This window comes from Sinohyriopsis cumingii, chromosome 4 (assembly GCF_028554795.1).
Source record: "Sinohyriopsis cumingii isolate HCF-2022 chromosome 4, ASM2855479v2, whole genome shotgun sequence".
Lineage (NCBI taxonomy): Eukaryota > Metazoa > Mollusca > Bivalvia > Unionida > Unionidae > Sinohyriopsis > Sinohyriopsis cumingii.
This window is the reverse complement of record NC_142964.1, coordinates 108,395,979-108,421,748: the sequence shown is the minus strand read 5'-3', so window position 1 is coordinate 108,421,748 and position 25,770 is coordinate 108,395,979. Positions and strand designations below refer to the sequence as shown.

General features: G+C 35.2%; 1 pseudogene across 1 annotated transcript in view; it reads right to left on the bottom strand.

The window, feature by feature from the left end:
- The window catches only part of LOC149801852 (dual oxidase 2-like), a 93,664-nt pseudogene that overhangs the window by 33,395 nt on the left and 34,499 nt on the right, over positions 1–25,770 (bottom strand). Inside the window, exons 2-12 of the transcript XR_016420810.1 lie at positions 23,587–23,667; positions 19,419–19,580; positions 17,770–17,954; positions 16,879–17,110; positions 10,306–10,472; positions 9,683–9,782; positions 8,481–8,580; positions 6,056–6,155; positions 4,348–4,447; positions 2,410–2,591; positions 1,881–2,065 (exon numbers count right to left, since the gene is read on the bottom strand). The product of XR_016420810.1 is annotated as a dual oxidase 2-like (transcript). The remainder of the gene's footprint in view (positions 1–1,880; positions 2,066–2,409; positions 2,592–4,347; positions 4,448–6,055; positions 6,156–8,480; positions 8,581–9,682; positions 9,783–10,305; positions 10,473–16,878; positions 17,111–17,769; positions 17,955–19,418; positions 19,581–23,586; positions 23,668–25,770) is intronic.

Here is a 25,770-nt window from a genome sequence, read left to right as displayed (position 1 = left end):
TCCGTAACGGTCAGTGCTTCAGACCACTCGGTCACTCGGGGCCCCTGATAGCAAAGATAACGCAAATATATGAGTAAAACTAGTAAAGATAGCAAAGGTAATCCAAATATATGAGTAAACCTTAGTAAAGAAACCAAAGGTAATTCAAAGATATGAGTAAATCTTAGGAAAGAAACCAAAGGTAATCCAAAGATATGAGTAAACCTTATGAAAAATAGCAAAGGAAATCCAAAGATATGAGTAAACCTTAGGAAAGATAGCAAAGAAAATCCAAAGATATGAGTAAACCTTAGGAAATATAGCAAAGGAAATCCAAAGATATGAGTAAACCTTAGGAAAGATAGCAAAGGAAACCCAAATATATGAGTAAACCTTATGAAAGATAGCAAAGGAAATCCAAAGATATGAGTAAACCTTAGGAAAGACAGTAAAGGAAATCCAAAGACCTTATGAAAGATAGCAAAGAAAATCCAAATATATGAGTAAACCTTGGGAAAGGTGTGAAAGGAAATCCAAAGATATGAATAAACCTTAGTGAAGAAAGCAAAGGTAATCCAAAGATATGAATAAATCTCAGTAAACATAACAAAGGTAATCCAATAATATGAATAAAGTCAATACAAAAGTATAACTATTCCAAAAGATCATGTGGAATATTCAAAATAAAATTCCTTTTAGATCTCAACGATATACAGCTGCATGCTAAGTTTAGCTGACATTCAACAATATTAGTTACAATAATGCTGAGGAAACACAAGCCAGAAGTTCAGTTTTGTTTATACCAATACTGAAGAAATACAAGCCAGAAAGTCCGTCTTTGTTAAAATAACGCTGAGGAAACACAAGCCAGAGGGTAAAACAGTCTTGTATTTAACCTCTGTAGATGATGTCGTTAGAAGTTGGACATCAAATTCGATCAGGGGCTCATAAATAACAAGCAGCAAGCTAAATTGGATTGCAATACAGCAAACCTTGATAAATGTACGTTGTGGAAAGCAAAGTCAGGAAGACAAAATGTTTGAGTAACGGACAAGACGAACGGCATTATATTATTACTTACGCCATCTTCATTGAACGAGGATCTAATTAACATGAACTATTATTATTCAGATTAGTATTGTAATGCAAACAAACAGCGGATAAAACGTGATATAGTAGAAGAAACGTCTCTAGCAACACGGAAATTGTGGAGTAAAAAAAAAGAGTATGCGTAAGTAGCGATATCAGATTCAAACTACACTGAGTGGTTAAAAAATGGCACACGATATCCTCAGCGACAGTAAAGAATGTGGAATGCTTGCCAGCTGCCATATGTGATACTAAACAAAACAGTTAAGAAACGCCAACACAAAAAAATCAAAATAATTTAAATAAAACGCCACGGAAAACTATACGGTGATATTGTGAGACGAACCACTAGTAAATACTCTGGTGACAGTACATTACGAGAACAACGCCTAATTGGCGAGAAAGGCATTTGATAAGCAATCTACTTTTTGAAAACGAAAGTGTATCACTGGGCTTTGCAAAATTAATGACACCAAAATTGTAAATTAAGTTGACATAATCACTTTTTTCATTGTGTGTATGTTTAGTACAAATTTTGCAAAGGTTACGGCCATACACAAACATCTCAGAAAGGTGTGAGGTCTAAAACAGTAAACTGATAGCCAAGATTCAAACTTTCGGTTTAAAAGATTCAAGTCTTATAGTCTGATATTCTATCTTTACATCAATAATCAGTCAGTAATGGAAATGTACAACGTATGTCTTTTACAAATAAAGATAATTCGCAAATTTAATTTATAACAGTGAAATACGCATTTTGGTACATTGGTTTAACAACACTATATCGACACAAGTGATAAAATAAAGCTTACCCGTTCTTGATGTTTTCAAACCAAAATCTGTCACCATTTCTGATCCTCAGGAACTGGTCTAGGGTGATAGTACGAAAAGTTTCCCCCATACCATCAGGGGTTGTCTCCAACAAAGACCCTGGAAATAGGTCCACGTTATCCGGTTTTGATGCATTTCCGTACACCCGACGTAAGTTTTCGATTGGCTGGGAATGTTATATAAGATTACTTCAAAATTGAAATATCTTTGTAATTGTCAACATAATTTTGGCAGAGTACACGTCAAAGGCAAACTTTTGCATGTGTGTCATTGTTGTATTAATTCTTTACGATGTTATTTTACTACGAGTACATTGAAATAAATAAAATAATGACACCACTTTAGAACTTATATCAGCACACTACAATCTAGATTTAATGCACTAAAGACAATACAAAATGACAATATATTTATGATTAAACAGTGAACAGATCCAATTACATTATTCTATAACTATCACACTTGTCCATTCCTATTTTGAATGTATGCCTGAGAAAAGTAGATAAGTACCCCTTGCATATACAAGCTCCCATTATACATGGAAGTGTTGATTTCCTCCCAAGTTTGTCTCCTAGGTAACCCGTATGCCTCCCGTATTGTGTTATAGTCAGATAGTCCATGATCTCACGCCCGTTGGATGTTGATAGCTACCAGGTCACGCCGAGAAAACTCTAGGGGGCCAAACAAATGTTCTATAAAGGAGAAATGAAGATTTACAGGTAGTAGTATATCAGTTATAACATTTCTAATTATATTCTTATTATTTAGGGTCAAGAAAGATGTTGTACCATATTAACGTACAACAGGTACCCTTACCCAGTACTACCCTACCAGTAAATGCATGCTTCACCAGAATTGACTTGAACGTTAAGTAGACACGCAATCACCTGATGAGAGATTCTCCAAAATATAAACAAAAGCCCCATTACAGTGTCTACTCAAACATTATGCTTCTACATCATGCACGATTCAGGGCATGCAGATAGCAAAACACTGACCGACATGCCTTTTGTGTACCCAAAGCCGTATGTTTTATTTCCTCCCAAAATGGACGAAGTGGGAAACCAACGAAGGCAAAAAAATTTGAAACAATCACCCTCCGAAAGAAAAAAAAAACGTCCTCAAATTATATTGCTTATAAGCTTTGTCAACGTCTTGCAAGACTTCTCTCCAACTTCCATCTCTCAACCACTACAAGTTAACCACGCATTCTTTCCAATACCTTCCCTAGAGGAGCTACCGATTGAGTCGAACACCAACGATCAACTTAAAATGTACACTGAAGGAAATAAATCAGATTGTGCAGTATTAAAAAATATTTAATTTGATAATGGCTTTGACATTGCTCTGAATGGCATATCGTTCCGTACACCTAAGATTTGAGAGACACGTTAGTTAGTCAGGGCAAAGTTTAAACCATTCTCAAATAAAAGAACAGTTGGGAAATCAAGGCCTTGTGAAGCATATCTGCAAGCAAAATCACGGATAAAAAGTTCAACATTCAGAAGCAGCCTATAACATCCAACACAGACAATTTGACTTACGTCATTCAGTGCAGTATATGCCGCATCCAATATGTCTAAAGACACATTGCAATAGAAAACGGAAAACTCCTAGTGGTGGAATATTTATATTCCCTGGGCTACACTTTCAGTGATTCAGTCCTCACAGGAGTCAAACATAATATCAAAACGGGGCACACAAAATATGAAATCGAAAGAAATATGTTGCATTTTAACAGATGCAAACATTCAAGCCCAGCGGAATCAATCAAGTAGATTCCATGTGTGCAATACACTACGCTGAGACAACTATACATGTAACAGCTACAAACATAAATAAATTCAGCTATAATTACCTGTCTCAAACTCCTGATCTCAAATTCTATGAATTCCATAAACAAATTCAAATATAAAAATTGCATACTTTTTATTTTGTTTTAATTTTAGTCAAACCACAACTTTGTACCATTACTTAGAACAAAACTTGCGTTGCTCATAATTGTTTGACATTTCAACAAAGTACCGTATTCGGGATAAACATTGAACTAGAAAGTTGTAGACCACCTAATCGACGGCGCAAACATTATATTGCTGCCGTACTGGCTTATATCATCAGTTAGATTCCTTTGTTCTAATTATATCGTTTCTGTAAATATCTAGAGCCAAACATCATATATAGTCTGTAAATCATTTTGTTTCGTTCAAGTCTCATTTGTGTAATCGTCCTCAGTAGCCTGGTCCCTTTGTGAAAAGAATAGTTTTATATGTTTTATATAGTTGTATTTCCAGAGCGATCGGATCGCTTTTACACAGCTGTTAGTACTCTATCTAACTCTCTTTATATATATATATATATATATATATATATATATATATATATATATATATATATATATATATATATATATATATATATATATATATATGGTGCTTTCTGCTATCTTACTTCTCAGATCTGGAACTACAATATGGTCCTCTCTCTCCGACAGTGTAGAAGCCATGCCCATCAATACCTCATCAAAAGCATTTTGTTCTGATATAAATTCCTGTCAAAGAATACTATATGTTTATTCAGAAAAAAATACATTCACACTTTGGCGTTGAGTTATTATTAATGAATCTATTTATATTTTCTACCTATCATATTATCAATAGTACTAACTTTGCATGCAGTATGTCTAAATTACAGGTTATAATAGTGGAGATAGTGTACCCGAATGAGAGCATAGAGCTTATGAAAAGGATTAAATTAAATTTGCGAGATAAAACAAAACAGTGAAGGAAGCAAATACACTTCGAACTCAATTAGAGTAGTGATACCTATCAGATACGCATCTGATATATAACCGGAAACCTGCAATATCAAGGATGACACCACTTGGCAACGATAGATAAAGCTCGCTTTGTTCAAGTGACTGGGACTTAAGTGACTGCAATTTCAATGTAGATAGACACTTTGGTAATAAAACATCTAGGCGCAAAAGTGTACAACTATTTTTTAAAAAATAGCGAGTTTGAAATTCGCTGTCGTGCGCAAATCAATTGAGCAGTATATTGTGAATATTTTATGATGTTTTCACGTATCAAAGTGCTATAACATACATACATACATACATACATACATACATACATACGTGTGTGTGTGTGTATGTGTGTGTGTGTGTGTGAAATACATCTCTACTTATAATTGTTTCAATGTTTTAAATGTGGTGCTATTTAATAAACACATAGACCTTGCGTCAAACTGAACCTTTCAATAAATAAATACATACATACATACATACATACATACATACATACATACATACATACATACATACATGCATGCATGCATACATACATACATACATTTAATAACAACATATTTTATCTCACAATTCGCGTGCTATACGCCTTTACTACGTCTTTCTGATAGAAAATCGCAAGATTACAGCTTGCAATGTCAGAATTTACTCCATTATGTCATATAGGGCAAAACTGTAATATCCGATGCATTCCGAGTACAATCACTGCGCTGTTTCGCTGTTGCATTTAAATAATTGAGAGATCGTCATGTGGTAAATATAATTATACATGCGTGCTCACTCCTGAAGAAACCTATGAATCTCATTGTTGACCTAGTGTTATAACTTGACCTAGTGTTATAACTTGACCTGGTGTTATAACTTGAAATGAAAACTCGTATAAGATCAAATCTTTACCATAACATTTATTTGAAGCCAAAAAGCCCAACCGCACGTGCAATGTACTTTCCACGAAGTGATCTCAAGATAGTTTTCTCTCATGTAAGACACCAATAATTTAGAGTTGAATATAAAACGCTATTCTGAGTAAACAATATCAATAAGGAAGCAATCTTTCAATCCATACTTGATGTTTTGTGTTAGTAACATTTTGTTTAATATATACATTATTGTTGTTCTGCGTAAAGTTTAATGTACGGACCGATGCGAATTGAAATATATTGCGTCCCTTTCTCATCTCTAACAGGATCTTTCCATTTTAATGATTAATGTCACCTATGTCTTGTTTCTGTTTAGATGCATAGGTAGGCATTATTCGTGCAGTTCTAGAAAGTCTATAGATCGTTAAATTTAGACTTTTGCTTAATAGTGTTCATGGTCATTCGTTAGTGTGCCACAATGTATACATACCTGTGGGTTCCAAAATGCGTTGCACATCCGAAGAGCGTGAACGTTACTTGGAGATCCGGGTATATTCAGTTTTAGTGTCTTAAATTCACACTTACTGTCTCTGCAAAGAAATTGTCAGGTTTACTGCACGCGCATTTATATTTCCCTCAGAATTTTTTCCAGACAAATTTAAAACGTATTCATGTACATAACTTCTGGATGGGATCTTTCTGAGAGATGCTACTGTTTAATTCGTAAATTCTACTTTGTTTTAAGCAAAGATAGTTATAAAGTATACGAGATTAGTTAAATAGGAGAACTTAGAGAACATTGTTCAAACTGCATGCTTCTTGGACAGATCTAGATGAAGGTGGAGACTAATTCTTGTAAAGCTATTAGACAAAGAAAAACCTAAAATCAGGGTGTTTTGTTGGTTAGTTCTGTTATTTTACTGAAAACAAAATGAAATGTGTCTTAGTGAAAAGTTTATGAAACATAAAGGGGAAATTAAGCGAAAACATAAAACTGACTAAACTGTTAATAATGGAAACTCTTGTTCCGATATTATATATATATACTATATGTACCAGTCATGTTTTATGCTGATACCTGAGTCTCTATATTCATGCAATAGAAATCCAGAAACCATTCATTGATGATTTCAATATCGAATATGACAGCAACATATGCTTCTACCAGTGTAAATACTTTTTAGTGATACGGTGATATAAAATCGTCATACAATTTGCAGCAAAACGGTTGGAAGTGGTAATTATAATATTTCATCATTATCTTTGTATGCAATTATTTGAATCGCTTCATTTTATGCATAATTCTAGGTTATTTGATTAGCAATGTTTTATAGGAATTATATGTAAATGTGTCTTGTAATATTACTAGCGAGCATATAGCGTTCTTCCACACATAATGCAGATGCATCAGTTTTACCGTCTGTGCTTGCTTATAAGTCTATTCTAATGCAAATTGCATAGACACGTATCTGCCGTCATATAATGTGCCGGTAGATCTCGGTCAATGCAGTTTGTAAGGAGTAATCAGTAGAACAACCAACATATAACCTAATTTGACGGCACAGTATGTGATCGCAGATCAGGGTCTATGTTGCTTGGATTGGAATCGACTTATCAGCTAGTATGGACGGTATACGTTGTAGAAAAAGGATCATGAATGCACAGTGAATGAATGAATGAATGAATGAATGAATGAATGTTTACGTTAAATTGGAAAATACATCCAATACCAGACAAACAATACGTGCTCTCATACAAAGAACACCCTTATAGTATGGCCAACATGGAAAACGGACCTATTGCCAAACAGTATTGCGCGCTAAATATGAGATAGACACTAAGCAAACTAGCAAGTCTGGTATGTAGATTGTAAGCAAACTAGTTTGTGATATGGATTTTTGCGCATGAGCATTTATATAACTTAATTAATATGAATAAATGAAACACAATCTAGAACGTAAAAAAAGGAACAGGAATATTAGGAGAAAAGGAAAGTCGGGTATGTGGTAGAACTTAAAGTTTCATATCGGCCCGTTAGAATTGTGAATGAGTGAATCAATATTGTTTTCTTCAAAATAATTTGCAGTGGTAATCTTTGAGTGAATAGTCTTTGTTTAAAAAGAAATAATGTTCCAATCAGTACGGATGAATATGCTTATTTGTATCAAACTTTTAGTTTTATTCTTGTATTTAAAAAAACGTACGAGAAAGCACATTGGGAAACATTCGTGACAAGAACCGAGTCGTAACGAAATATCAGCAAATGATTATTTTATGCAAAGGATAGAATTTCACGTTTTGATAGGAGGCGGTGCTTTAATATTATTGATTGAACACGTGTATGGTCCAATGTTTAATTAGCTATGTATATAGTTGAAATCTGATTCAAAGTAGGTGTAGAATAACAGGTATCTACATTATATTCATTGGGTACTTTCCTTTGCTGTAGAGTTCATGGACACTTTTAACTTAAATGTTTATCATGTCATAACAGAGCAATGTAGTTTTGTGGAATTAAGCTGACATGACTGTGGCTATGTTGAAAATCATTACAACGCCTAATTGTACAGAACATTGGGACTCTATTAACCACCGCGTGTCAAATTTTGCGGAGAGCAGAATCTCTTACAACATTAAGATATATACGTAACATTTAATAAATCCTTCATCATCCGTTTGGACATATATCTTACCAGACAAACTTACATAAGAACAGCTCCTTCTGGTGAAGCTAATACTGTTATATTATGTATAGTCTTACAAACACCCACTCATCTACCCCATTTATAGTATAATCCCCATCACCCATCCTACAGCGAGTCTCGTGATTTGCAAATTGTTGACACCTCTTTTTTATCAGGCGCCGTGCTAGGTGAATGATGCAGGTGTCCGTACAATGTACTTAAGATAAATACCTTTTCCACGAGCCTGTCGTCACCAGAGTGTGTCCAAATCTCAAGGCTGCTGTCTGAAACTCTTGGGAAATACCCGGATGAACATGGGGGTCATATGAATCTGAAATAAGTAAAATATAGTTAAATAAAAATGTGGGGACAAAACTTGTTTTAAAATAAACAAATTCAGTTGTTAGTTGTCTGATAATGTTGATGGGGGTAATTACATGTGCTATGTTGTAAATATTCCTTTCAAGTGGAAACATGTTTCTCCCTCCTAATCTTGCAAGGCTTCAGTTTAGTTAAATTAATTAATTCAGGCTTGATTTGAGCTCAGAATGAACGTGCGGTCTCAATCATGTGGCATATTTGAAAATTTCAGAACAATGTTTGCAAAGTTTTGTTTAAGATTTTGCCTTGTCGAAATTAATTTTTGGAGTCAAAAGTATGTTTTTTTCTAGGATGAATTCTCATCACATCGATCGTGTTTTCTCCTTTACAAATGGGAATATATGTTCTAATTTTGTTTTGACACGCATTATTCCATTTACAGCGACATCTTATTTTCTGACGAACAAATGAAAAGGTCAGAATGTTTAATCCCTGGGTTGACATTGGTATTAATTTAGAGGTATACATTTCTTCTACTATGTTATTCCACCCCGATGTTGTCGTTTGAATCTCTAGAAGAAGTTTCAACATTTTTAAAGGTCAAATCAGGAAGATATGTTGAAATAAGAAAAGCAAGATGAACGCTACCTTTCGCAAATAACCAGATGTGGAAATTCATGAATACACTCATATATCTGCCAGATAAATACTTAATTTGCAAAATATAGATAGAGCTGTACGCAAGGATTACACTGGAAAAGAAAGCCTTTCTTTAAAACAAAATTAATAACGAACAGAAGAAAGTCACAATCAAAATTAACGAAATTGACAAATGACAGTCAGACGTGCATTGTCATTTCTTTTTTAGGTTTTTGAATGCAAGACATAAAAGGTCTATACGACATCCCTGTCATTTTTTTTTGATGACGATTAAATGTAAGAAATAAGAAACCTCCTTTAACAAGGATTTTAAGGTGCGGCTCCCACCGTCAGATCATGAACTTACATGTCTCAATGCTAAGTTAGACAAGAACATACGATATCTGACAACCCAGGAAAATGATAGATCAATGAATGGCATACCACTGAGATGGGTATGGTTGTTTACTCACTCTTTGGATCACTCAAGTTGTAGCGTGGTATTTCGTGGGTGGGGTTTCCCAATTCATCCAGTCCTAACCACAATGGAAGCCAGTCGTACATTACAATTTTCTGTGGAAGACAAAAGTTAATTGTGATTGTTTGTCCCGTTACGTATGTAGTTCCTTAGTGACAATAATGCAAATACAACATTTACAGCTAGAATATGTATGTTGATGTTACATTTAATAGCTTTCGTCGAAGAAAAGAATAAACTGATGAAAGTAGGAAAGAAAATTCGTCATCAAGTTTTACAAAAGTAGGATGATGGAGTTTTTTTCAAAATGCATTTTACAAACCTGAGCAGAGTTATCCGGGACAGACAATGCAAATTAAATTGGAGAGGAAAGCTTTAATGGCCATCTGTTTGTCTAATTCGCCATCTGATTGAATATAACAAGCTTTCCCGCCTTTTTTAATGGTACGTTTCTTTTGAAAGCTATACATGTAATCGGTGTGAATATAAATTCAATTTTCCATTAGAAACTCATTTTGTTCTGAAACTAAGCTACGTATTCATTTTGTAAAATAACAATGGAGGCATATTATTATTTGAGATGGTTGACATCAATAGAATCGTGTGTTGTTAACTCACCTGGTGATGTGCGGTGACAAACTTCCTGGCTTCGTTGAAAACTTTTTCATCTGTGTAATCGGGATGCTTTGTTGCAATATTATGGGCCATATAATTATGCCATCGAAACCACAGTACTCCAAATGACAAAAGCAAAGGATTTTCGTTGCCCCTTGGATTTCCAAGCCCTGAAAAGTTTTGCGTTCATACGTGCTTATACCTCAGAAAAACACAAACAGACTCAGAATGATAAAAGTATTAATGCTCAACATGAAAGCTAAATCTATTTGATAAGAATGTCATTTTAATAATTACATATTACCCTTATCGACAGATTAGGTACTTAAGAAACTAGTCGCGTTCGAGAGTAAAAGACTAATTAAGGAAATAAGTCCTTAATTAAACATCACAGTACCTCTTGGTTTAGCATATGCATTGTATTGTTGGCACAAATTACTTTATAACTGTAAAAAATCTAGAATATGTCCTCTTTATATTTACATCTCTGTTTATAGTTTTGTTACAGACAGCTCCGGTGGCCTAGTAGTTAGAGCGTCCGCCTCGTACGCGGGAGGTTGTGGGTTCGATCCCCGATCTAGTCATGCCAAAGACTTACAAAAATGGTACAAACAGCTGCCTCGCTAGGAGCTCAGCATTAAGAGGTTAGTGTTAGGACTGGTCGGCCTGGTGTCAGGATAATGTTACTGGGTGGGACATCATGTTACGTGTCTGCGGCATGATGTCCCATGGCTAAACATCTAAACAGCTAAACATCAGCTAAACATCACTATAAACTGCCACACTGCAGACATCGTAGCGATATGAATGAAACATTGTTAAAACTACGTTAAAAATCCAAATCACACACACACACACACACATACACACACACACCTAGCTTTGTTAGAGTTGAGTGAGTTTAATTATGGGGAGACGGCGTTTGGAAGATATTTCTCAAAAATAATAATTAGCTAGTTAGCAGAATTAACGTGCATAGTATTCACGGGGCCTTGCAGTAGCACGGATAAATTTCGTACAATGGATCCTTCCTAATTTCTTAACTTAAGAAAATTTCAAGACATACTCACGTATAAGGGTTTAATAATGTAAGATGGGGAAAATTAAGAGTATTATGTGTTTGGGACCTACAATTTACAAGTGTGAATAAGCTTAACATGGCTGAAATGAAGACTTTTTGATTTGGGTTTGCCGGCAATAGAATTAAAGTAAAGATACTTGTGCTGTAAAGGGTGTTATTGCATTTTTATTTGGTGTTTTGCGACTCCTGATTTTTACAAGTATTGTACCGGTGCCTCCTTCACCTCTTTCTCCGCTATTGAGATATGATATAGTTTATGTAAACAGAAGAACAGCTGGATAATTTTGTCCTTGAATAAAATGAAAAAGAACAGGACAATTGGACAGAGTTAAAACACTTGAGAAAAATATACAAAACTTCATTGGCGAAACACAAGAGAAAGTAACCTTCACTATCCTATAAAAAGAGAACCTTACAATTCTAGAATTCTAAAACTTGCATGACTACATCGATGACCGCCACTGAAAAGCCAGCAGCGACAACACTCACGACGACTATTACGGCGTCAGCCGTCGGACTTAGACGTTGGAAGATTTATCGCAGTTACATCTAATGATAACAAGTCCATGGTTTTAAAAAAACACACAAACGGAACAGGGAATTTGCCAGATCAGACAGAACAAATCCCATCGCAAAAGTATCAGTATGTGAAAAACCCATCAATGCTAAGGAAAGGAAAGACAAAAGGTCAAGACATGGATACAACTAAGTTTTGGAATATTCGCGTCAATAACAATCACAAGGAAATGCAAAATACATCACAACATTCACTTTCTTCACTCAATTTTATCTTCTTATTTTTTAATTGCTTTACTGGAATGAGTTTTGTCAGCTGTTGTCATTGACTTATGACAGCTCTTATCATTGTTTCTGAATTGTACATTTGTCAAATCGTCAAATTGTAAGTAAACGTTTAGTAGATTGTCTATGAGAAAAGAGCGTCTTCCGAACATAAAACAGCACAGTAAAAGTACCGACATCGGGTATAAGTTTTAAGACAAAAATATGATTGTGTCAAGAAACTTCAGATAAAAATAATGGCGTACACGTAGAAGCAATGTGATAGACCCACTATCTCCAAGTTCACTGAAGTCGAGTACGATGCTGAGCCATGCGACCAGAGTAATGGCGTGTCTTGTGGCACGAGAGTTGCTGCATCCTAAGACACGAGCATATGTAGCACGATCTTGCTACTCTAAACCGAAAGCTATGCCCTACGCGTGCCCATATAATGGTGGCATTCTCGTACATATCACTATCGATACCTTAGTATCATTGAGAAACATATATGGAAAACAAATACATGTTACTTTTGGCTTTGTTTGGCTAGTTTGATTCCAACCGTTTAAAGGGAAATGTTATACATATATGGAAGGACCCAACACGGGTTTACCTACGTGAGAGAAGGAAATCTAATCTAGCATTGTGTTTCAGTTGTGTAAAACATCACAAAAGTCACTTTCGTCACTCAATTGTATCGTCTTATATTTTAATTTCTTTACTGAAATTAGTTTTGTCAGCTGTTGTCATTGACATCTGACAGCTCTTACCATTGCTTTTAAATTGTATATTTGTTAAATCGTCATATTGTCAGTAAACTTTAGTAGATTGTCAATGAGAAAAGAGCGTCTTCCGAACATAAAACAGCACAGTGAAAGTACCGACCTTGGGTATAAGTTTTAAGACAAAAATATGATTATGTCCAGAGACTTCACATAAGAATAATGACTTACACATAGAAGCAATGTGATATACCCACTGTCTCCAAGTTCACTGAAGTCGCGTGCGATGATGAGCCATGCGACCATGGTAATGGAATGTCTTGCGGCACGAGAGTTGATGCATACTAAGACATCAGCACATGTAGCACGATCTTGCTACTCTACAAGCGAAAGCTATGCCCTACGCATGCTCATCTTTGGGTGGCATTCCCGTACATATCACTCAAGATACCTCAATGTCATTGAGAATCACAAATCAAAGACAAATACATGTTACGTTTGGCTTTGTTTGGCTAGTTTGATTCCAACCGGTTAAAGGGAAATGGCATACATATATGGAAGGACCCAACACGGGTTTACCTACGTGACTCACATCTCGTACAGAGCTTCTTAGAATCCACTGGTGTGTTTTAAAGATCAGCTTCCTCATCGAAACTTTAAAGACGTTCGAGATTATGTCATCAATATGGACGACGGCCATTGCCCAGAACCCATTATGTTGCCGTTTACTTCTCAACAACTACAGCGTGGAACATTTGAGTTATATGGCTTATCTCCTCTCGAAGACGATATCATATTCAGTATGCTGTATTCACTCAGTTCAATAACGTGAGCTTACTAGAATTCAATTTGATGGGGTGTGGGCAATATGGCATGTATTTTGTTTATATACCCAGTTTGGGATTATCATTAGAATATATACTAATTGGCTTTGGACGGTGATTTCTCCCTAAATGATCAAGAGGTCGAAATGTTGTTTTTATTGCAAATTAATCCCAACTATATTTTTTAGGTCAAAAGCGTCGTGTTCGCCAATAGAAAATGACATTGTAATAAAACATTCGAAGTCTAGTCGTACTCAACAACGTTGTCAGAATTGTAAATATTTCAGCTTAAAAGAGTTTTGAGTTTTTATCAGTTGTACATGATCTCCCCTCTTCATTCGTTAATTGCGTTAACGGGGCATACTTGAGAAAGGTTTGCTTGGATAAATGGATTTGACTGTATTGGGTTGTTTTTAAAAACCAGTACACGTTATTTATTTCTTAGATCTGACGGTATTTTGAATTTATAAGAGGCTATTTTCTATCACCATCGCGTCTCCACTGAGTTTTTTCTGTCATTTATGCTTAAATCATAATAAACAGTACGTCTTGCTATATTTCTTCGACCAATCAAGAAACATAAAATGACCAGACAGCACTATCAAGTTGGGAAGTTGAGGAAATTCAAGTGCCTGTATAATAGAGTGGAACACTTCTTGGAACGGGTGGAGAAAACGAAGTGTCATCCGAGCCAAAGTACCTTGAAGAGGGATATTGTAGTCTTCAAAACAGCGTAGGGACTTATGGAAACAGAGGTGATACAGAGGATTTTTAGGCCGAAGAAAAGGAAATGGACTGGGAGAAACGGAAGAGGGAATTTTCACGCCTCAACCGAACTTTGAGAAACGTCCAACAAAGGTTGAGGTAACAAGAAGATACAAAACGGAACACCTCTTGCAACAAGTGAAACAATAGCAGCAGCAGTCAGAATGTTCCCTTACCTCTCAATTGGAAAATTGGAAGATATCGGCAGATGGTCCAAATGTTAGACTCGCATATGGACTGACTGCAGTCCGATGAGCACCTGCTGTCAGAATGGGCCAGGAGAAACATTTATTATGATATCGATAACATCAACTACCCAAAACAACAACAAAGGGTCATTTTCAGGGCTATCCACATCTTTTGGGAAGAGAGGTATAATACGTAAATAAAATTTCTTAATTTCTTCTTTCTTTTCGAAAGAAAACACAAATTTCCATAAATGTTTTTAGTATGTAAGCCATCTTACCCTCTTATGTGTGACCGTATACTAGTATGTTTCATATATGTAACTGCCCTTATCTTTTTATGACTGTTTTAGGTATCGCGAAGCACGCCCAACATTTTAATGAATATTTGTGTATGTACTACTATCCTTTTCAGAAACAAAATATAATGTTTTTGATATCCTACCCTTTTCATGTATGTTTGTATGTATGTATGTATGAGAACTACTATCGTTTAGAGAGGTGATAGTATTTTTAGTGTATATGCTAGGACTTGCATGGATGTTTGTGCTCCGCATGTGTGATCGCTTCTATCCTATTCATACAATTTCATGCGCATTTGTATAGACACACATTATTTACATGTACGGTTGTATTAGTATTCATTGCCTTTTCGTACGGTTGTATTAGTATTCATTGCCTTTTCGTTGGTTAGTAAGTGTAGGTGTTGGTCGGTAGATGAATATGTTCTGGTCAGTCCAAACAGCGAGTAAATTAGTATGTGCATCTTTTAGTCACTCAATTTAGTTTTAACATTATATTTCCCCATGACCCTATACATATTTCAACATTTATATTTAGTGTTCAATTCCGTTTGTCTTCAGATGATCACCTTAATATCAAACCTAATTTTGATATAGAAGTCATGTCCTTTGGAATTTAAACTTAAACTCCCTAAGATGTCTTTAGTGTGTAAACACTCATATTCTCTGGTGACAGTTTGATATTACTGTTGCGTATATCGACATAAGAACGCCTACTGTTTTCATTGCTGTGTATGTGTATCTTGAGCAATCTTTCCCTTTCATTGTTGTTTGTGTGTATATGTTACCATTACTATCCTGTTGTGAATGTGTTAGGACTGCTAGATTTTGCACGGATGCTTGTGTGCATGTCTATAATCACGCCTATCCTTGACATGGCTGTTTGTTTGCATTTGTTAGTACTTTCTTCGTTGTTTAGTAGGTGAAGGTGTTAGTGAGCAGTTGACTGGGTTTGGTCAGTTTCAACGGGGTGTTGGTTAGTAAGTGTAGGTGCTGCTCATGCAATTTCTTTTTAACATTTTCCAATCCCCTACATATATTTCAACACGGATATGTCATGTTCAAATCGTTTTGCCGAACAGGTCCATATTAATGTGAAATTCTTTGAAGTTTATAGCGGGAATTCCGACTACTCGAGAGTGACATTTTATACTGAAAACCAAATTCCGATTCTAGGTATAATGGGTATGTCATTTTCAATGACAGATGTTAAATTTCCCTTGTCCCCAGAGAGCCTCAATTAATATTAAACATTATGAACGGGTTTAGGATTATTTCGCCCCTTTTCCAAGAGTAAAACTTTCTGATGTAATATGTTACAAGAGGTATCTCTATGATATCAAGTATAATCTATTTTTCATAGTGGTGAAACAAAGTCGCAAGTTGATTGAAGATTGTAAAATACATACGGTATGCCTTACTGCAGACCAAACATCTAAATTTAAATATCACAGACATAAATACACACAAGATATGCAATTGACATCAATGGTTCAAAGATCTTATCACGTTTCGTGTATTTATATATGCACACGAAAGTCGGGTAAATTTCTATGTGTTCATGCGAAGAAGGTTGCCATATACATTTACTAATGGAAACGGTGTTCCAAAACTACAAGATCCACATTACTGGAAAAAAGATAAGTGTCTGCTAAATTATGTTTGTTTGCAGAAGGGTGATTTTGGGACACCATCCCTACAATATTGCTTATCTATTATAAATCGCAAAGCATGTAGCATGTGGTGTCAATGGCATACAGCATATCAACCAAAATTGAAGTCATATATATGTGAAATGCTAATTGAATGAGATATGACGACATTAGAAATAAAGGACAAACGGAAAGGAAAAACTCAGAATGAGTCTTTTAGTGGTGGCAAAAGGGGTGTCTTATTTTAAGACATATAGCTACTTACTCCAAAACCTTCTCACGGGTTTGAGAACGTGTTCCCGGGGAGGGGGAGGATTTGCAAATGGCAGACGGATGTTGTTTAGGGCGGGAAAACTATCCCTAATATCAGCATTAGGATCCAGGGCTGCTAGACGTCCCCTTAAGTGGCCGCCCTTAAATTCTCGGAGTGCGTCAGTCCAGGCCTTAACCGTCCCGTAAAACAGCCCACCGTCGAGGTACGGAGTGATCTCGTTCAACTATGAAAATGACCAATCTCATTAACAGTTATTGTAAGACGTTGAATCAATAAAAGACTGGGCGATTGTTTATTATGGCACGCTTGTACCTCGTGAGTCGGATAATGAGAGGCAAATATTTGAACGTAGAGAGATATAGTAATATCTCTCATTAATAGACATGAACACGATTTGAAATCAGTATATACATTAAGGGTAAGATCCTCTTTCATTGTCAGTAATCGCTTTCGTGTCATGAGAACATTCTAATATAACACATAAAATGATAAATATAAAGGAGCTAATAATCTTTGAGCGCTTTCTGGCGAGGGTAGGAAACATCGTTATTTTTAAATATCTAAACATATTCTTCAATCATTATGAAAATGTTGAATGCAATTAGTTAGCAAATTATAAAAGACTTAAAATATATAAAGCAGCACGAAGCAATTAGTTCTGAACGTCCAAAATCTTTATCTATATACAAAAGTTAAGGATTGTAGAAACATATCCATTTATACATTTTGTCTCATATTGTATCGATACATTTAGTGTGTTACTCAAATTGTATCGATAGTCACCATACATTTTGATTTATTTATGTCATGCTGACAAGAAGTGCCCGTGCAGAGGTTGATTTCAAAAACTAATTTGAAGTTTGAAGAAGCTAACATATATACCTGTTGCCTCGGGTTATTAGGTGAGAGTCCAGTTCGCTGATCAAATCTCGTTCGTTGTACCGGCATCGCTATGTTTCCTTTTCTCTCCGGGTCATACTCATGTCCCATGGGCACAGGGACATTGAAGAACTCTCGCGGACATCCCGGTCTCTGGGCATCCAAAATTTCTTCTACTATCTGTTGACCTATTGAAAAGCAATACACCAACAACATATTTTTAAATATGGTTAAAATAGCAGCCTTTAATTGTTTTAAATGTCATAAAATACTTGACTGAGAACTTTGTACTGACTGTGAGTGTGACATGTATTTGAAAGGGAACTTCATTTTTTCAGTCGTTCACTCCAATAACCAAGTGTCTTTGTTCTATTTTCAGTTCACTCTGCTGTATTTCTCTGTACATTGTCTAATGGTTATTCATGCATATTTGTCTCCCGCACAGTTAAATCCAGATTAAGTATCTTGAACAGTTGAATGTTTATGCAAATGATAGAAGTGTTGCTGGTATTCCTAAAACCATTGTTTATGTTGCAGACTTTACAGATTATATTTTATATCCTGACGGCTGAGTTAACTATCTGTGTTTCAATCGAATTTATTGAAACATTATTATTCTCTAGCTTTAGTGTTGGATATTCATTTACAATATAAGATTTGGTCCACTATCCTTTTAAATGTTTAATGAGTAAACAAGATATTCGCAGTTTACTACCAATTGAATGGAAATATCAATGTAAAAGGCCAGATGTTTTAGTGGTTCAACATTCAAACTCGACAATAATTGTGTCGAAGCCGTTTGAGACTTGACTGGCATATTAATCTACTAAAACTGCTATGACAGGAATTCAGCAATGTGATAGGACGTCAGCTAAACAGGACGGATGATATTTGGAAAAAAATGCACGTTAACTAAATTCATGTGTATAGTTTCATGCTAAAAACATTCTAGCAGCCATTTCGTATATTTTTATTCATTAGCAGCTATTTTCGTGGTGACAACTTAATGTTCGTCTCTTACATACAGACTTGAAGCAACACCGTCTCGATCCAGCAGGCGGTGTGCACTGCTAAAATCGTCAACAAAATATTATTAGGTTTCAATGTGTTTTCTCATTAAATGCCCTTTTCATTTACCGATTTCCTGTTTCAGTGTTCGAAATTTATCAGAGAACGCGGTATTATTTTGCACCATTTCTGTGATTAGTTAAGCTTCGTTTATTTTGAATTCTTCTGTATGAACCACACCACATGATGCATCCATGTCCATTGTAAACCATTGTTATAAATTGATATGAGCTTTACACGCTCGTTTCATCTTTTTGCTTGATTTATCAATAATGCGTTCGCTATCACTGACATTAACGATCGCTTCTTGAACAAGTTGCACTTTTTATAGTTTTCAAATTTGAAATTTACACATCTACATTTTTGTAACATTGAGGAAATTAATATCGTTAACGTTTTGATTACAACAGTGAAATCTGTAATAGATACATTAAAAGTGGTTTTCTTAGATTTTGACAATATTTTAGTAACATCTACCAGCTTTTATTCTGCTCAATTATGTGTTTATTTTGGTTAAATAAATTTTCATCTGCAAGGAAAGAAAGAAAGAAAGAAAGAAAGAAAGAAAGAAAGAAAGAAAATACCAAAGTAGACTAGAAAGGCCGTCCTGTTTCGAAGTGATCCGAGACCAGCCGGTCCATCATGCACCTCTTTGCTAATGATGAAGGGGTTGGGGCGGTCCTTGCCCGACGGTTCGTACACACCATCACTAAATGCCACAGGGCTTCTTCGTACTAGATGTCCATCTGAAATGTGATGTCAGATACTCCGCATAATAGGCTGTGCTATTTGTTATAAAATCATATATCGCTATCTAAATACATTCCTTCTTCTGCTTGAAAAATCCCCAATGAGAATGAAAAATTAGTAAACACCCCCATTTTACCGCCTTGATTACTTTAAAGATCTAAAAAGCCAAACGTTTTGCAGATTAAAAGAACCTTTGCTTTTTGCTCCATACCTAACTAAATCCCTTCAAACCGTTGAATATCCAGAATAACATACGGTAATGTGAGTTATATTTACATGCTGAATTCGTTGAAACACGCGCCTCTCTATTTGGACATTAGTTTTGATTACCTCATTAGATGATAATATTTTGTTGAAACACGAAAACGTTCTTTGGGTTGAAGCATCTTACATTATCAAAATCAGTGAGTTTCTAGATCCTGCTAATACCAAACAACGTTTTAAGCTAATTAATTTTATTGAAGTTGTACGTACAATCGCATGAAATTATACTTAAAGGTCCAAGTACACGACACAAGATACAATCTTTATTCCCTCAGGTCGCGTAGTTAGAGATTAGGAAAACAGTAAATACTCTTTATTCCAATCATGGCGCCTTCTTATAAATGTTGGATACAAAATACAATCTTTTCTCTCCTCAGATCAATGTGTCACAGGTGAGCAACGCAGGTTGCAATATGTATTCTCCTCATTCCAGTCTACCTTGTTGTGGATAAACAATACAACATACATTTTTTTTCCGTTCAGATCGCTTTGTACGGATAAGCAATACAATATAAAGTCTTTCTTCCCCTCAGACAACTTTGCTGCAGATAAAGAATAAAAGATGCAATCTCTGTTCAAGTTAAACTACCTTGGTAGAGATGTACCACTCAAGATACAAGTTTTAATAAATTCAGACCATCTTTTACCAGACGAGGATTGCAAGATACAAGCTATATTTCCCTCAGGACATACTTTAACAACAAGGAACACGACATCTAATCTGAGTTCATCTCACATCACATTGACACAGATGAGCAGTACAAGATACAGTCTCTTTCCCCTTAAACCACCTTGTTACAGATAAACAATAGAAGATACACTCTTTATTTCCCTCAGGTCATAATACAACATACGCTCTTTATTCCACTCTGGTCAACTTGTTACAGACGCAGAATACAAGATACGATCTGAATTTCCCTCAATTTACCTTGTTACAGATAAGCAATACATACACATTCTTAATTACTATCAGCTCTCCTTGTTACAGATGAACAATACACGAGGATACATAACCAACAGAGGCACAAGCGTGTCAGTATAAAATGAATTATATTAATTGTAGTCATCTGTTATTATCTATACAGTATGTATAATGCCATAATGTGCAACATGTAAATCATATATTGGTATCTAACTTGAAATTCATGCTAAGACATGTTAAATATATTTCACTTACGGTATATTTTATGACCAATGAATGGAAACGTAGAGTTATGATATATCATTACATTTTTCTTTGATCACAATGGTAAATGTGCATACATGTATATTCATGCGCTCAGTTTTCCGGGACTTGAACATATCACTCAAATTTAAAACCTTTGGTCCCTAATAAATTTCCAGATGCTATTAATATACTTTTGTCAAGAAGAATCTGCATTTCGAAGAATAGCAATAATTACCAAACATATTGATCATGAACTGAAGCATTTGTTGAGCATCGGCAAGACGAACGGCACCACGAATCAAATTTGTTTTATGAAATTCTTGCAATTTGAAAATAATCTTAAAGCGTTCAGATAAAGTAAAAGCAGTACTGAGAAATGTTTTTCCCCATGACAAATTCTTTTCACACATTAAAACTATAAACATTCCCTTTATCATGTATACATGATTTGATATCTTTGTACATACTACATAACAGATTCAATAACATCAATTGTATTCCACAATTAACAAGTTTATACATTTTCAAAGGCCATATACAAATCAACACAAACAAAATAAGTTATTTATCAGAGTATTTTTCATTTTGCCGAGACGTCTCTACATAGGTTTTATTTCATTATAAATAGAGTTTATCAGTAACAATAAATACATAACCCTTTTATTTATTGCCTCCCGATATCCATCTAGTTTTTCTTCCCTAGGCATTCAACGTCTAGGGCCAGATAATGAGTCCATAATCGTAACATGAACCCGTTGTAAGTAATTAATAGCCACATCATACAGGTTGCCATACCTCAATATATGTCAAAGCATTTTTAATTGTGGCGCCTCCAAATGCACGGGTACATATTTGCATCAATGTGTGGAAAGATAGATGGATGGATGGATAATTTTGATGAATGAGTTGATATACTGATGTAGAAATAAACAAAGAGTAATGAATGAAAACGAAAATGTTTTCGAAATACTTTAGTGAAATCCTTGTATGTCTGGAGTCATCTATATTAAACATCAATTCAGGCATGCATATATATGTGCGTGAGAGTGCTTAAGATTACAATCATGTGCATGCAGATATGCATACATGTGAACAGACATACTGACCGATAGACCAGAGCATGCATAAAGACATAAATACGCGCACATATCCATCCATCAATCCATCCATCCGTCCATACATACATACATACACACACACACACACACACACACACACACACACACACACATACATACATACATAGATACATAGATACATACATAGATACATATACATACATACATACATACATACATACATACATACATACTACATACATACATACATACACACACACATACATACATACATACATACATACATACATACATACATACATACATACATACATACATACATGCATGCATGCATGCATACATACATACATACATACATACATACTACATACATACATACATACATACTACATACATACATACATACATACATACATGCATGCATGCATACATACATACATACATACATATACATACATACATACATACATACATACATACATACATACATACATACATACATACATGCATGCATGCATGCATGCATGCATGCATGCATACATACATACATACATACATAAATTGCACTCAAGGATTACAAGCTGCATTGCGGTTACTATATGCGTTACAAACCTTCAGCAATGTTTAGGTGAAATATCAAAAAGGAGTTATAGCATTACTTTAGTGACTGAATCTGTTAAATTGGAGTCCGCTGTGATTTACCTGGATCGTTATCAATGGTTCTGTATCACATACTAAAATGGATACATTATTTGTGCCGTGGAAACTCTTTGGATATACAGTATCGATTCATTTTGTTCCCATGCCGATATAGTGATCATTATTTAAACAGTCATCTTATCACGTAAACTTGTAATGCTGATCAGACTTAAAGCTGCCCCTATCTCTTTTCATCTTTCTTCCACATAGGGTAGTGTGCAAGACTAGTAATAGAAAGAGTGCTTTTTTTTGTCTACCATCTGGTCAGCCAAGGTCGGCTGGTCTGTCCTTGGGCAAAACACTTGACTTTAGCTGCCTCAGCATTAAACAAACTACATTGTTATTGCGTAGTAACAGCTCTGAGTTGGAAATAATATTTTGTTCTGGATAAACAGACTGTGCAAAATAACAAAACTTTAATTAATTATATCATCTCAGAAGTAATTTGAGCTAAAATAAACGAAACATAGCTGGACGTGTATTTGGGTAACAATCAATATTGCCAATTGATGTGATGTGATGATTTACTGACGTAGAGCATTGTATTGTCAACAAAAATAATAATACAATAATAATTTGCTGTTAATTAGCACGTATGCTTAAACATGTAATGAAACAATATGGCTACTCTATTTATTATTAACATATGTTGCAAATACCATAAATTGTACATCAACGATGCAGCTATGCCGGTCTGAAAATATTGTTTGCGAAACCAAAGTCTGTGCGTATGTCTCTGTGAGAGAAAGAGAGAGAGAGAGAGAGAGAGAGAGAGAGAGAGAGAGAGATCACCAATTGCCCCCCAGTCAGGATGTATCAGATTGTTGTACCATCCATCCTGTGGAGTCAATTCAAACTCCTTGGTGGAGAAGGCTGTAAAAGATATGTTAGATCCCTTTAAACCGATTGCTAATTTTATAACAATTAATTTAAATAGTTGTGCTTATTGTTTACACAAAACCTAGACAAAGACATTTATAAATGTTGAATAATTCTTCAGTCACACTTCACATTTTTATTAAAATGAATACGAATATGGTGCTTTCTGTTCCGTTTCGAACATCAGTAAATTATGTAGCAGAAATAAACAAATGAAGTAAAAGGTAAAAAAACGCGGGCAAAAGGAAACTGGATTATAATGCGATACAATACATTTAGTAAATCTTTTATTATTTTTAGTTAGACAACTATCAAATAATACTGAAAAGTTGACACTGTCGATTTCAATGTCAAAAGCAGAGCATCTGATTAGCATGCGGAACATAAGTGGACTGATTAGCAGTCTCGTATCATCTCACTGGTATCGGGCGTTTCTTATCAATTGACGAATGCCCAAAATCTATACTATCTGCAATAAACTGTAAGTCAATGATTGTTATAGATATTTCTTTAAAGGGAAACAAAAATATCTCTTGTTATTTTTTAATATTGAATTCCATATTTGTCTAACCGATTCCTTTACTTTTTGAAATGCAGTTTATGTCTTTACTACGAAATTTCCGAGTGCACGCCGTCACTGGCTGCCACCCGACTCCCTTAAAACTGCGCGAAATGACTGCCCACGTAAGAATGCTTGAAGGAAACCCAGCTCAAAATTCAAAAGTAGCTTGAATGAATAAACTTAATTTAATTCAGATGATTGAAGATAGCTACATATGGAACATAATTATAAAGATGTAGAATAAACACCTAAATAATCTAACTGAAAGTAACAAGAAAGACAGTATAACCCGCTGAGTAGCAATACTCCCAGTTCGCCGCGATGATTTTAAAGAAGACAACCTGTCCTCTTTTTGAATGATGCATCTAAATATGTGAAATTATTTAGTAACATCGTGCACAATTGTAAAGGTACATTTTGACAGGACAGAATATAACTTATATAACTATGAATTTATTGTGGGCAGAGAATCAGTACGAACACCAGAGATATAAATAAGCAAGTAAATAAATAAATGACTCGCTGAGTAGCAATACTCCCAGCTCGCCGTGATGTTTTTAAAGAAGACAACCTGTCCTCTTTTTGAATGGTGCATCTAAATATGTGAAATTATTTAGTAACATAGTGCACAATTTTAAAGGTACATTTTGACAGGACAGAATATAACTTATATAACTATGAATTTATTGTGGGCAGAGAATCAGTACGAACACCAGAGATATAAATAAGCAAGTAAATAAATAAATGACCGCTTTCGAATTGCAGGCCCCATAGCAAATAATTGATAACAAAAGTCAGCCAAAAAGCACTTGGAGCTACATTAGGGCTGTATCGAGAAAATGGCAAAGTTTGGATGATAGAGTCCTGCGGAAAATTGGTCAAGATGGCGGATTTATACGACTGCGGGGTGGAGTGATGGAGTTGATGGATACCTCCGACGCGTAAACGTGTGGTTAGGTAATATTCTATAACTTTTGGCAACAATCTATCTTGAAGCACAAATAACATTCAGTCATATTTGCAGGTACCAGGACGAAAGACCATTCTCGATCGAAACATAAGGAGTGTATAATTCTCTTAGCAGTCCGACTAGGTCAAGATATTTGTAGACTTTGCTAGTTTTCTCATTTGCTAGCTTTATTGTTTTCTCTGAAGTTGAGTAAAGAAAAGTAAAAGAATGTTTCGTCGCCTCCTACACTCTCATTCAAATGTCTCTTGTCATCCTATCCTTATTTTTTCGAGTTGCTTTTTGGCGATTTCAAGCCGGGTGTGTTGATAATGAGCCGCCTACAAATGTTTCTGAGCTCTAATTGGTTCTTCAATATATTAGAAAGAGCTGACGAATAATGCACGTAATAACATAAAAATCTTCACTGTTTACTAAGTAAGGGTCTTTCGTTAATTGTTCCCGTCACAGATGTCACTTGCCGCTCACCAATTACAGACAACGGTCGTCCAAAACTAGGGTCATCTTCCTGAACAACTTTAAATTGATAAAGCCGCCTGAAAATTGAAGAATATAACAAAGCATTGCA